Raw genomic sequence first — 14744 nt, 5'->3', positions numbered from 1 at the left:
GATCTTTTCCGACAAAGGGTTGAAATGCCACCAGAGCTGCACGGTGCCCTCCGAGGGTCCTTCAGATGTCCGAACCCACGGATGGGAACACGGGGGGCCGAGCAGCGTCCGGCTCCTCTTACACCTTCCAGACCCCGGTTTCCCCCTCCGGAGCCCGGCTTCACCTCTACGACCCTCGGAGGAAAACCATACATGTTTTTCCCCTCTGCCTTTTCCCTCCTGGCACCGAAAGGCAACGCCTTTCCCTTTTCGCATTTTCTCCTATTTTTTTATTTTTATTTTTTCTCCTTTTCGCTTCCTCCCTCCCCAGGTTTCCGCTGTTGAAAAATTATAATAATAATCGGGGGAAGGGAGGGGGGAGAGGTATTGACATTAAACACGGCTCTCAGAAAAGGGTCGCTAAAAGTCTGCCTTGACCCCTCTCTCTCCGGTTTAACAAAGAAGGAAAATATTGTATCAAAAGTGAAGCGAACGGGGAGGGCGGAGGAGAGAAGCAGCTTTTCCTCTATTCAGCCGGGGAGGGGGGAGGAGAAATGGTGGAATATTTCCGTTTCTTTTGAGAAGCGGGGCAGCCCCGAGCGGGGCTGAATGGGAAAGTCTTGTAAGCGGGCTGGGAGGCTGTCAGACCGCTCAGGGTAATCACCGCTAATGAAGGGAGCTCCGGCCCTCCCTGGGACAAAGGATGCTTACGAGTGCTCGCCGGGGCTGAATAGCTAATAAGTTCGCGAGGGGGAAAAATGAGGGAGCTGTCCGCAAATTGATTTTGAGAGAGCAAAAAAGGAGGAAAGCAAAAGGCTTGCAGGTTGGGGCGAGCCCGGCCCCGGTGCAGCTGGGGACAGAAGGCTCCACTTAGCCGGGACGCATTGTTCCAGCCCCGGCCCTACAGAGCAGGCAGCAGGGAGGCCGGGGGGTGCGGGGTCTCGGGAAACCGCGGTGCTGCCCTGCTGCATCCCTCACTGCCCCGCCGCTGCTGCTCGCCGCTCTCCGACTGTATTATTTGCTTTTCAGAACGAAATAAGGGTGGGCGCCTGCAGCCGTGCGAGGTATTCCCCCAGCTTTCCCCCAACTCGGCTCGTTGGCAAACGCCTTGTGTGGCACGGGCTGCTGTGTCTCACAGCCGGGGAAGCACGGGAGCCACTCGCATTTTGGACTTTTCATGCATCCAATTAAAGGCTTGGGAGGATCAGAGTGTGTCTCACATCCAGTTACCCCCAGATGATGCAGGGGTAATACCATGAGAGAGCATAATACCTCCAATGATGCTCATACCTCTCTCTCAGGAATGCATTGGCTTCTGTACGCATATTCTTATTTATTTCTCTTCCAGGAGATCCAAACAGAGGATGGAGGTGTGAGAGGCCACACAGCGCCTGTGCCAAACCAGGACCCATCCTCTCCCCATTCCCTCCCCAAAGCACGCACCTGCATCCTGAACCTTGGACTGATCTTGCTGTGCCTCCCCTGGAAGGGGCGAGACCTGGCTAGGAATTAAGGGAAGGAACAGGCAGTGTTAGGTCTCCAGAGGCATGCAGCACTTTGCAATCCATCTGCCTTCATTCTCAGCATGGGCGTGATGGAGAAAGCCCTTGGATTTTTGTTCCTTTTTGTTTCAGGACAGGCTGCAAGACCTCAGAAGAATCCTAGAAATGGCTCTCCTCCCTTCGACATTTTCAGTCCAAGTCCCCTGATGCAGAAATGCAGAAATCCTCTAGGAAGCCCATTTTAATCCTGCTACTTTCTGATCTGCAATGCAGACCCCATAAGAAATCCAGTCTGGATGGCAGTTTCCAACTTCAAACATTATAAAAGCAAAGTAGGTTCATGCATTTGTTCCCTCCAGCCCTCCTTGGAGGCACGGTGACACCCCGACTTTAAAACCAGTGCCAATGCACTGTCCCCTCACAGCCCCTTCTTGACCTTGGGGTGGGCTCTACCCAAACACACCTTCCTCCAACACAGGCTCCTCTGGGAAAACATCTGGAGCAGTTTTAGCTCACCACTGTCACAGCAGGATGATGCCACCTGGTCAGACACACCCCGAGACAAAGGCTCTCCTGCTATTTTAATAGGTTAAATGATAAATCTCTCATATGTTTTAGTATCTGAGCACGCATACAGCCATACTAAACTACTTGAGATATTCCACAGCTTAAAGGATTTAGGTGCACTTCTATATTTCCACTTAAAGCTGTTCCTCCCAGTACTTTTCTGAAGTTCTGCCCCTTGGAAGACTTCCCATGGGCTGAACGCAGACTTCTGAGGGGCTCCTGCAGGAGATGCACAGCCTCAGCTGATCTCTGCATACCTGCACACATGCACATTGATGAGCAGAACGAGTTCCTCCATATTTCTTCAATAACTCCATAGTAACCCACAGTGACACATCACTGGGGGCTTCACTAGGGCAAGTGTGGAGCTTTGTTCTGCCATCCCCTCTTCTTTTCCATGACCCACTGACTGCAATGGAGAGCTCTACAGTGGGAGAGCAGAACGTGATTTGTTTCAGGTGGAAAATTTTGCGGTGTTGAATCTTCTTTTGATGTCCATCAGTGGCTCCACTCCGAATAAAGACATTTCTTCTCAGAGGGAGTGGTGATGCAGTGGCACAGCTGCCCAGGGAGTGGTGGGGTCACTGTCTGTGAAGATGCTCAAGAACCATGGAGATGTGGCACAGAGGGACGCGGGCATGGTGGAGTCAGACTGGGGTTGGGCTCAGTGATCCTAGAAGTCTTTTCCAACCTTAATGGTTCTATGATTCTATCTCTACCAGTTTCACTTGGCTGGGTTACCTATTGAAATACGTGTGCTTCTGCCAAAGCAATTCTTGAAGTGCTTTCATAGCACAGTTGCAATGCCAAAGAGTCACGAGACCAGAATGATGGCTCTTCTTCTGGAACCTCATACTGGAGGATAAATCCCCATTAAGAACAGTGAAACCAGCCACACATGGGGACACACAGGTCTGGTGTTTTCAGACACTTTGAGAGAACAGCTTTTACACTGGAACCACCTCCTCAGGCCAAGTGGTTCTTTAAATCAATTGGAAGGCTCTGTGGGCTTTGTACCACATCACCTGGGCTCGTGGGCACTTTCTCCTGCACTTGTTGCCCTCTGCTTCCCAGCACAGACAGCAGCCACCAGGGACAGATGCTCCCAGACTGAGGTCCTCAGTGCAGGCAGTGAGACAGGGACTGTCCCTGAGTGGGTGACGCACAGCCCCTAATCCCACACAGCAGTAATCCAGCCCTGCCAATCCAGCTCTGTTGCCTGGAGAGATGCTCCCACCTCCTCCCCCTCCATCCATCCTTCCCAGCAAGAAGATCTGTGCAGTGTTAACCAAGATCAGCTCTCTAATCAAGCTCCCCGTCTGGGAGAGCTTGTTCCTGCCTATTGACTGCAGAGCTAGATGAGACTCCTGAGGCCAAAGTTGAGCTTCTGTGAGTATTGTTCCCACTCATCCCGTGCTCCTTTTTATCCTTTGACATCACAAGCATTAGAGGAGCAATGCTAATCAATTTGATTGTTATACTTTAGGTGCTGGAGTATTTCCCAGCAGCGTTGCTGGGTGGGTCACCCAGAAGTCAGAAGTACGCCCAGGCTGCAGCAGTGGGGTGTCTGCATGGAGAGCAGCTCTGCCAGCAATACCAGAGCAATACCGGCTGGTGCTTGTCAGCACACAGTTCATGGCTCTTCACAGATCTGCTCAACTCTTTCCAAGTGTTTTTCCCAGTAGTATTTCAGCCTATTACCATGCAAGTGCTCATACATATTCCTACTGAAGTGTTTTAGCTGCACTCTGCCCTTTTCTCCTGGCTTTGCTTCTGCTGGACACTCACTGCCTCCAGGAGCCAAGAGGTCAACAGAGTCATTTCCTCATTCCAAAAGCTCTTTGCTTAATGGAGCCCCAAGAACCCCAAAGCTGAAAATCTCCCTGCTGTTGCCCCCTTTGTGTGCATAGGACTCCCTGGATACGGCAGCCTCGGGTCTCACCCACCCCAAGACTTCACCGCCCATTGGTTTTAAGGGCGTCATCTCCAAACGAAGTGTGTGTAGGCGTGGGGCTTTAAACAGATGAAATATAAAAAATTAAGGTTTGTAATGCAGCCCAAGAGGAAAGTGAGAGAGCTGCTCTGTCTGTGGCTTGTTTTATAGAGACAAGGATTTGTCCTCTTACTTATTGATGTCGCTAATTGCCATCCCAGGGCTGGGAGGGGAGGGCACATGGAGCCCTTCCGACACCACTGGGCTCTGGGAAGTAATGAGTTTGCTGCAGAGTGCTGCAGTGTTGCACAGACACCCGGCGTGCTGCATCTGTCTGCAGGTGCTCAGCCCTTGTATTTCAGAACTATAAATTCTGGACACTGTCACTTCCACGTGAGGTTCTGAATCTGAAAATTTGGACCCGAGATCTCAGATTTGGGGCATTTTTAAAGAGGGAAAGAAATGAATATGTTTAAAAAAAATGTGTTTTATTTTGGAAAATCAAATTTAAATCCTTTCTCTCACCCCACCCAAGAACCCTTTGCTTTCCTGAAGCAAAGCCAAGAGTCTGCAGACATCATGCACACAGATACACATAGGGAAAAGGGGGAGGAGGAGAGAAGGGAGGGAGCTCTTACTATTTGGATGGAAATAAATGTCCATTGCAGAAATAAATGTGCACATAGGAAAAAACCATCACATCCACATTAGGTACTGAATAAGTTATTTCTTTACACGTACACTACGCATCTCTTTATGTGACAGATATCTCTTGTATTGGAGCATGAACATTAACCTCCTACAATTCACCTTGGTTGGCAAACTGTAAGAATCAATCCACCTAAGATGGGTGTTCACATCCAGTTAGCTTTCTGCATTATCTCAGCTGGAGAGGTCACTAAAAATAGTTGTGTAGCACTTTAAATTTTCAACAGGGAGACTTTATTATCATTTAGATCCATCATCGTTACTTTACCTACCCTGGTTCTCCCAGCTGAAATAATGCACAGAGCTGGTAGTGGCTAAGTGTTTTCTGAGTTCATGCACTGATGAGCAGGACAGCTCGGACAATATCTGAACTGCTAGCAACAGCCAAGCGAGCAAGCTGCATGGGCAGTGTAACACTGCTTTAGTAAATCCCCCCTGCTTCAGCTATTTCATCAGAAATGCCATTTCTTTGCTGCTCCCTCACACTGCGGAAGCAGCACTGAGCTGTCACCGTGTGCAGCCCCGATCCTGCAGTGTGAACCTCCACGAGCAGCATTCCTCAGCATCCCTGTGCTCCTGCAGGACTCAGGGGGCTGTCTGTGTCATGGGGGGCTGCGCAGTCACAGCCACAGCACATGAGGCAGGGTGACAGCTGAAAGGCTGTTCTCACCGCGCTGCACTGTGGGTTGCAGTTGTTTTCTTTATTACTCTGAACCATTCCCTGTGCTTTGTTAGAAGTAAGTCACCTTGCTGAGGCTCTCCTGGCCTTCCAGGCATTGGAACTTGCTGCTCACATGTCACCTCTATATGTCACTGTACATATACACAGAAGCACGGTTTTTCTGCTTGGTTTTGTTTGTGTTACGAGGCTGGCTCAGTCAGCACAAGGTTCCTGGGTTTCACCTTCCAAGTGCACACATCTGAGAGCTCAGGGAGCTCCCAGTGTCTCAGCCCAGCATTACCCATCCCATTTGCATCTTTTGTCTTCAACAAAGCCACTGGGCATGGCTCAGAGCAGCCACAAATGCCTTGGAGCCACAGCAAAGGATCAGAATCATAGAACCATAGAATCATTAAGGCTGGAAAAGACCTCCAAGGTCATCTTGACCAACCATCAAACGACCCCATCATACCCACTGCCCACATCCATCAGTGCCACATCTCCATGGTTCTGGAACACCCCCAGGTACAGCGATCCCACCACTCCCTGCGCAGCTGTGCCATCCTTCAAGAGAAGAAATCTGCTGTGGAGCAGAAGGACTCACTTGTGAAGTGGATGTGATTAATGGCTTCATTTATTTATTTAATAGGAGTATAATACTTATTTGTAGCATAAATAAATGATCTTTCTTCTAGCATGGGCTGCTGAGCTCTACGTTGCATTTTGCTATCATTTCACACTGGATCCCAACTCTGAAGATTAACAGAGAGGTTCCCGCAGTGGCCATTCAGCCAGATCCTAATATAACAACATGAAATCACCATTTTCAGGGGATGAATCAGCCAGACATTAAAAAAAAAAAAAAACACACAAAAAAAACCTTGGTAACAAAATGCACAGACCCTAAGAGACATCTCTTCCCATCCTTGTGATTCTCCATTGCAAAGACAGAAGAAGCTGCCAGGCATCAGGAAAATCCAAGGATCCCTAAGAAAACCCTCACTGCCCCAGAGATGGGTGAGGTGGGCAGCAGCTTTTCTATGGGAGATGGAAGGGGTCTGTCTCACGATGGGCACCAAATGGATAGGCTGTTAGCTGTGTCCATAAGTGATGCTGGACCAGATTTCCCAGTCCACGTGGTCCATAAGCCAAATGAAATCTGGCTGTCACGCAGAAGCTTGGGAATGTTCTCCACTGCCATCTTCTGAGTGATGGAAGCAATACACACCTGGGGGTGCTGAGGGGTCACATTCCTTCCCTCATTTATCACATAGAGAAATTTCCAAAATGGAAAGGGCACTGTTAGGATTTGTTGTCCTGTAAATGACCATCCACGAGGAGAATCCTTCACTGAGCAACCTGACACAAGTCAGGGCTGATTGTGTCCAGCTGGCATCCAAAAGAGCTCAGCATCTCATGGGGAGGCATTTGTGCTACTTCTTCAGTTCTGCCTCTCAGATTCACTACTGCAAAGCATCTGAGCTGAACATCCCACTGGGCAGCAAATCCTGCATGTAGTTCAGGCCCCCTCTGAGAAAAGCTCTGCTTCTCTCCCAGCAGCCAACACCAGTTCGGCCACGGTATGAAAACTGGGCTGAAAATGCAGATTTTTCCTTTGATCTTCTCCATACATTCCTACGAGGTTTCTCCTGACCCTTCCTCAGTCTGGTGAGTGTTTGGGGATTACACATGGATGTCCCTGGGCACACGGGGTGCCTGGTGGCATCACGGCCTCAGTGTCTTCTTGATGAAAGATACGCAGGCAAATACAAAGGTCAGCACACGTGGGAGGGCCTCAGTGCTGATCACAGCACGTTTTCCATGGAGTTGGTCGCTCCCCATGGACACACTCCATGGACAATGCCTTTACTTTTTGAAGAGTTCAGAGCAGCAGGTGAAAGATGTAACTAACTGCTGGAGGAGACCCTACAGCACTGCAAGAAATAGGGAAGGAGAGATCCTCCTAATGAATGCTAGGATCTTTTCTATGTTGAATTGCCAGCAAAGCCCATGAGGTGGTCATGGTGGCACAGAGGGTGGGACAGACCCCAAAGACTTGTGTGTCCTTTCTCCATTAGCCCACATAGGTAAAAATGGGTAATTGGGCTGAGGGGAGTTGGTACCAGAGCACACACAAAAAAACACCCAGAGGGAGGACTGTCTCTTTGCCTTTTGGGAAGGGGCAGCAGCTCTGTTCCCCATGAGATTAAGGTTAAACGGATTTGTGCTTGCAGGACCCCTGGTCTCTAATTGGTTTTTTCTTTAATTCCTGTAATCCTGGATGATTTGGAGCAGATGCTTCAAGATTACTGCCAGGGCCCAAGGGTGCCTGCAAAAGGAAAACAGCCCCTGCCCCACTGGGAGCTGGGTTGCTTTCCAGCCTGGCCAGCCCCCAGCTGCCAGCGCTGCAGATAGGAAAGATGAAAACATATGGAGTTGCCAGTGAGAATTTGTTTTTTTTTTTTGTCTCCTTCCTGCTGCCCAGCACGTGTGAAAATCCCTTGGGTGTTGGCAGAAAGCATCGCACCTGGAAGCCGGAGGGGAGGGGAGGCTGAAAACACCGGCTGCAGCCCCATGGGGGGAGATTTCTCCTTGCAATGAACTGAAGCTGCTGTTGTGTGCAGGATCCTGTGCTTGGGCTCAGCACCATCTCACAGCTCCTCTCTGGGGGCTTTCCCAGGAAACACCAAGGGATTGCGTTGGGACAGAGGGTGAGTTTGGTGAATGGAGCAAATAATGATCAAGTTTTCCCTATACAAACTGATGATATCTTGAAAAACAGCCTAAAAGCATCTTCTGCATGGTATAAACATTGACACACTGGAACAGGCTGCCCAAGGAGGCTGTGGATGCCCCATCCCTGGAGGCATTCAAGGCCAGGCTGGATGTGGCTCTGGGCAGCCTGGGCTGCTGGTTGGTGACCCTGCACATAGCAGGAGGGTTGAAACTCAATGATCATTGTGGTCCTTTTCAACCCAGGCCATTCTGTGATTCTGTGATTCTGTGATTCTGTGATTCTATGATATAAACATGGAAGACACGTGAGAACACTCAGGTTCTGCAGGCCCATCAGCACTCCTTTGCTGTGTGCTCAATGCCCCATGTAGGATGGCCTTTGGAAAGCAGCTGACTGTCCTGATACACAACACTGTCTGCCCTGATACACAACATTGAGATCCCTGATCCAAAAGCCGATCCAAAAGTTCACCCATGTGGCCCAGCAGTAATTTTGCAAATCTCCAACGCTGCAACTTCAGGCAGTCATTTAAGCTAAAAACTCTTCTCTGATCTTAAATATTTAAGGAATACCACGCAACGATAGGTGATACCTGCACTATTCATACTCGAGGCTGCAGGTTGGAAACACTCAGCTTTGGTATGGGATTATGTGAGGTTTTCCTATGGAGGACAGTAGGTTTGTGTCGCTTTGCTCTCAATGAACATCACCGTGCAACATTAATCACAGAACCATAGAATCACAGAATGGTTGGAAGGCATCTTAAAGGCCATCCAGTGCTATTTCTGCTGTGGGCTGAGTGTCCCCCCAGCTCAGGACACACTGCTCAGGGCCCCATGCATGGCCTCGGGCACCTCCAGGGATGGGGCACACAGCTCTGGGCAGCAGTGCCAGGGCTTCACTGCCCTCTGAGTAAAGGATTTTTTCCTAACATTTAACCTCAATCACCCCTCCTTTAGTTTATAGCCATTCCCCACTGTCCCATCACTATCAGACCTCATACAAAGTCAGTCCCTCTCCTCTTAGAAGTTCTCTTAAGGCTGCAATGAGGTCTCCCGGATCCTTCCCTCCTACAGGCTGCGCACCAACCAGCTCCCAGCCTATCTCTGTAGGAGAGGTGCCCCACCCTCCGAGCATCTTCGTGGCCTCCTCTGAGCCCTCTCCAGCAGCTCAGATTGCTTAACCACACGCAGCACGCACGGACCGACGGAGCCGCACGCCGGCAGCGCAGCCGGCAGCGCTGGGAGAGGCGGGACCGGGGAGGGCGGCGCTCGGAAGGGCGGCGGAGGAGAAATGAGGCAACAGCGCCCCCGTGTGGGAGGAGGGCGGAGCGGCGGGGTCACCCGCGGGCAGCCGGGAGGTTGGGTGCTGAGGAAGGGGACGTTGTGGAAAGGGGCCGGGTGCCTCCCGGAGCTCGGAGAAGGTGCTCTGAACAGAGCTGGGAACTCACTGTGGGAGCAAGGAATCATAGAACCGTGGAATCAGAAAATAGTTTGGGTTGGAAGAGACCGTACAGCTTCTCCATCCCCACCCTGCGGTGGGCTGGGTGCCCACCACCAGCTCTGGCTACCCGAGCCCCATCCATGGCCTTGGGCACCTCCAGGGATGGGGCGCCCACAGCTTCCTTGGGAGAGTGCCCTCAGCATGTAGTGTAATCACGGTTCCCCTGGGATGCAGTCACAGTGCTTCTTCTTCATAAAGGGCGGCCCAGGAGGAACAGAGCATCCCACACCTACTGGCAGCCCTAAGAGCAGCCCTAAAGGAGCAGTGGAGCCAGCAGGTGCATGGAGATGGAGTCTATAGAAGGACCCCGGGGTATTGGTTTTGCTGGAGAATGAGAGGGGAGCAACAAAACCTGCAAGCTGAATTACAATACATCAAATGAGATCCAGCTCCTGTGCCCAGAAGCCCACACAGGCAGGCTGGCAGCTGTGGAACTTTCCTCCCAGGGTGGAGAGATGTGGCTGCATCCCTACGCTTCAACATTTGGCTGTAGTGCAAAGCAGGTCAGAGCTCACCTGTCAGAGATACAGGAATTGAGATTTCTCCTTCATGTCTCATCTGTGGGGTTTGCAAAATTGGAGCAGCCTTCCCTGCAGAGGTGCTGGGAGGTGGTGACTGCCGCCTGAGTGTGGCAACGTTCCCCTGTGATGGAGATGATGTGTCCCCATGTGCCTGCAGCCCCTTCTCAGCATTCTCCTTTCAGGCAGTACTCCTTATATTGGTCCATGAGACCACAGGATGAAAAGTAATGGCTTTATGTTGCACCAAGGAGGGTACGGGTTGGATATTAGGAAACATTTCTTCCAAGGAGGAGTGGTGATGCAGTGACACAGTTGCAGAGGGAGTGGTGGGGTCACCGTCCCTGGAGGTGTTCCAGAACTATGGAGATGTGGCACTGAGGGACGTGGTTGGTGGGCGTGGTGGGGTGGGCTGGGGTTGGACTGAACAATCTTAGAGTTTTTTTCCGACGTTAATGATCCTATGAAAAATCCCCTGCCTTCCACTTTTTAATGAAGACAGTGGATGTGGGAGATGGCATAGCGCTTGCACCCTGCACTGGTGGGGTGGAAACCAGACCCTAAGGTATGAGGTGACCCTGCAAACACATGGCCATTTATATGCCTGTGCTTTGTGTGCACTGATGGATTCTGTGCCATCAGTAGGGCTGGAGCTGGAGCAGGATCCCAAGCATGGGATGTGGTGTCTGCTCCCACCATGGGGCCCGGTATCCCGTGGTTTTTCAGCATTCTCTTTCATCCCAGGCCACAAGCAGGCAACACAGTGCCCATCCTCCCTGGGGAATGAAACATTCATAAAAAAAAAAAACACATGCAGAAAATTGCACTTTATTGCCAGGCTCTTGGTTGGGAGAGGTATGCCCTGATCCCTGCAACGCTGAGCTCTTCTACTCTTTCTGCTGGACTAAATGCAGCAGGGAGAGCAAATGCACTGTCCTTACATCCCAGATGCTTTTCCTTCTGGTTTTTCTCCCCTCTAAGCCTAAGGGATAATGACTCTGGGCTGTGTACGCTGTTCTTTTCCCATCCAAAACCAACAAAATTTTGATGCAAAGTTCTCAGCCCACTCTGTTTTCCACCCCCAAACCCCCTAACTCTGTGTGTGTAGGGATGCTGTCGTGTCCCGTGGCACACCTCCACAGATGGAGAGAAGAAAGAGCCTTTCCCTACCTGGGCGCCCGCTCTGTTATTGCACCGCTTTGAAGTCGAGCAATAAAAATCCCCATATAGAGGCACAGAGCTCCCTGAAGCCCTTTAAAGTCCCGAACACAAATTTCAGGGGAAGAGGAATGCAGATGAACCCCAAAAGAAGAAAATAAAGGGAACTCTGTGCCCTCGTGCTGGAATTAAGAATTTAACAGGGGAACCCAGAACAAATGAGACGCAGAGGTGGAGGTCTTATCCCCATTGACCCTGGGGAGAACAGCACTGCAGCTCTGGGGCAATGCTGACAGCCCTCCCCATCTTTCAGCCAGGAGGCACCTTGGGAATGCTCAAAAACACGCAGGGAGAATAAACATCCGGGCAAGGACTAAGGAAGGAAAGCAAAACACTGGGAGAAGCCAGGAATAATAAGAACCAAAAACAAATAGAAAAGAGCTAACGGGAGCAGCAGGTCTAAAAATAAAATGAAAGAACAACATTGGGGTAAAGGGAGGGGGGGCAGTTCTGGGGCTCCTGGGGCTGTGGGGACTCAGTTCTGCTGGTTTGGGGTTCACCTCTCTCTACCCATTCCCCCTTGTATTGGGATTTCCCACTAGAGGCTCCCCACGTCCCAGCCCCTTCTGCTCCCCCCAAGGTGGCATTTCCATAGCAGGACCCCTGAAGGTGCTTTCCGTGGAAATGCACTTGGGTGACCAGAGGTGGTACAAAATAAAACACTTTGAGTATCTCTGAGCCTTGTTTTTGGGAGGAGGGAAGGATGATTTTGGCTGCCCCATGCCGGGTACCAGCGCTCAGACCTCTGCTTTTTGCTCTTGGATGGGCACCAGGACTGCAAAGCCCGTGGCCACCTAATTAAAACCAATGACGAATTTTAAAGAGAGGGGAAACATTAATAAATAAATAACTAAATAATGGAAGACGTGGGTCTGAGCAGGGAGCCAAGGAGGACACAGGCCAGGAAAGTGAGCCGCCCGCCTGCTTGGCACTGAGTAAATGCTTGGCCTGCAGAGATGCAGTGGTGGAGCGGGGTACGATGGAGAGGCATTTATGTCTTTGGAAGGGCGGTGAGGAGGAGGAGGGATGGGGCCACGCGTTGTTGTCCCGCTCCCAGCTCCTGGCTCACAGCACACGACCCATTCCAGGCTCCATCTCCCCTGGCCCACTGCCTCAGCTCCCCAGGACACAGTGCAGGGAATGTGACTGCTTCTCCGTGGCTGCTTCCTTACAGCCCAGCGAGAGGAGCGGCCGATGCCAAGTTTCCCCTTAGTTTTCCTTTCCCTGTTTCATTTTGGCTGAGCCCAATGAGGGGTGTTCAACTCCGCCAGTCCTGCCAGTGCTGTAAGGAAACACCATTCCCAAAATGCCAAATGGTGGAGATGCAACAACCTCTTTTCTGGGGAAAAGAGGGTTGGGTTGCTCCGTGGGCAGCTTTCAGCTCTCCTTCATGCCAAATGAACACAATTTGTGCAATAACTCACGCAGGTAGAGGGCAGCCCCCAGCCCTGCCCACCCCCCATCTGCATGGCACAAATGCAGCTCATGCCATGGGGCTGCACAACGTGGCTTTTCCATGGCAACATTCACTCAACTACAAATCCCATATTTTCATGGTGAGTATCTGATTTCCTCCAAACTTTCTGTTGTTTCTACATGCTGCCTGTGCAGCTTGGAGCCGGCTCCCACTTGCATTTTTTTTACCCTGAATGTTTATTTTTCAGCAGCTATAACCTCCCTACCCGTTTTTTTTTTCCCCCTCTCTTATTTTTTTTTTAGATTTCCATTCTTTTTTCAGTGTAAATGGAAGAACCACCAGAGAACACCAGCCATGAACTCCCCATTCCCTTTGGGCAAAACAGCTCTGTCCTAGACAAGGGGCAGCAGTGGGTGAACCAGGGGAGGATTTGGGGCTTTTTAGGCTGAAAACAGCTTGGGGGACAGAAGTAAAAATGGGCCACCAGCTCAGGGCCATGTCAGCACATGCACGTGGTGCAAAACCCAGATTGTTCCTGCAGTGAGGAGCAGAGAGAACCAGAGTAACACCGGCTGAAGCCCCTGCAGGACCCATTTAGGCACAGGGATCATACGGTCACTGTGGTCAGAAAAGATCACTAAGATCATCTGGTCTGACCCCAGCCCATCCCCACCACTGCCCACGTCCCTCAGTGCCGCATCTCCATGGTCCTGGAACACCTCCAGGGACGGTGACCCCACCACTCCCTGGGCAGCTGAGTCGAGGAGGACGTCCAGAAGGAAACCACATCCCAATATCTGCAGCGTCCCGGGGTGCCGTGACAGTGTGGGGACATCCCACGGGTAGCTCTCCATCCCTTCGAGCCAGCATCGGCTTTGCCCACCGCCTTTCATCCGTTCTATTTTCCAGCGGACAAACCCATTCCGGAGCCGGGGAAGGGGCCAAGCCCGGGTTGCGAGGCCGAGGAACCGGCGGGGTCCCCAGCAAAGGGCCGCGGTGACAGCAGGTGGCACTGCAGCCCCGCGAACACCGCAGCGTTCAAGAAATGGAGGCAGAATCGTAGAATGGTTTGAGTTGGAAGGGACGTTTAAGGGCCATCCAGCCTTCCTGCAATAAGCAGGGGCACCCACAGCTCCATCAGGTGCTCAGAGCCCACCCAGCCTGACCTTGGGTGTCTGCAGGGATGGGACAACCACCACCTCTCTGGGCAACCTTTGCCAGTGCCTCACCACCCTTAGTGTAAAACACTAATCCCTTATATCCAATCTAAATCTCCCGTGTTGTAGTTTGAAACCACTTCCCTTTGCTCTGCCACAACTGACTCTGCTAAAGAGTGTCCCCTTCAGATACCAATAGGAAGGCAGCCCAGACAGAGCACCCAGCACCACAAACCAGAGCAGTACAGGAAAGGAACCTGACTTACTGTAAATCCTTGAATGTGAACATAGAATTAAATCAAACCAAAACAAACCACCCTTCCATGCATTGCACAGCTTTATGCTGGCCAAAGACCTGCCCACCAGTGCTTCCAGCTGTGTTTGCTGAGCACGCATGGAGACACATATCACCATTGCAGAGCTCTCCATGAGCTCAGCCTTTATCTTTAGCCCATCTTCCTTGGGGCTCTGTCTGATCCTATTCCTCTGGAGAGGAGACTTTCTGCTAAATGCCACCTTCCTGCTACCAACTCCCATTCTCCCAGCACTGTCCCAGTGCAGGGCCTTTTGGGGCGAATTTGAGAGATGATCATAGAAACTTTAGGAGGGGTGTCAACTCTTTGAAAGGCTAGACGATAGCAGGACAAGGGGAAATGGTTTTAATTTGAGGGAGGGAAGGCTTAGGTTGGATGTCAGGGGGAAGTTCTTTACAGAGAGAGTGGTGAGGTGCTGGAACAGCACCAGAGAGGTTGTGGATGCCCCGTCCCTGGAGGTGTTCAAGGCCAGGTTGGATGGGGCCGTGGGCAGCCCGGTCTGGTATTAAATGGGGCATGTGGCAGCGGGG

Source organism: Meleagris gallopavo, chromosome 5 (assembly GCF_905368555.1).
Source record: "Meleagris gallopavo chromosome 5, MGAL_WU_HG_1.1, whole genome shotgun sequence".
Taxonomy (NCBI): domain Eukaryota; kingdom Metazoa; phylum Chordata; class Aves; order Galliformes; family Phasianidae; genus Meleagris; species Meleagris gallopavo.
This window is presented reverse-complemented; position numbering follows the sequence as displayed.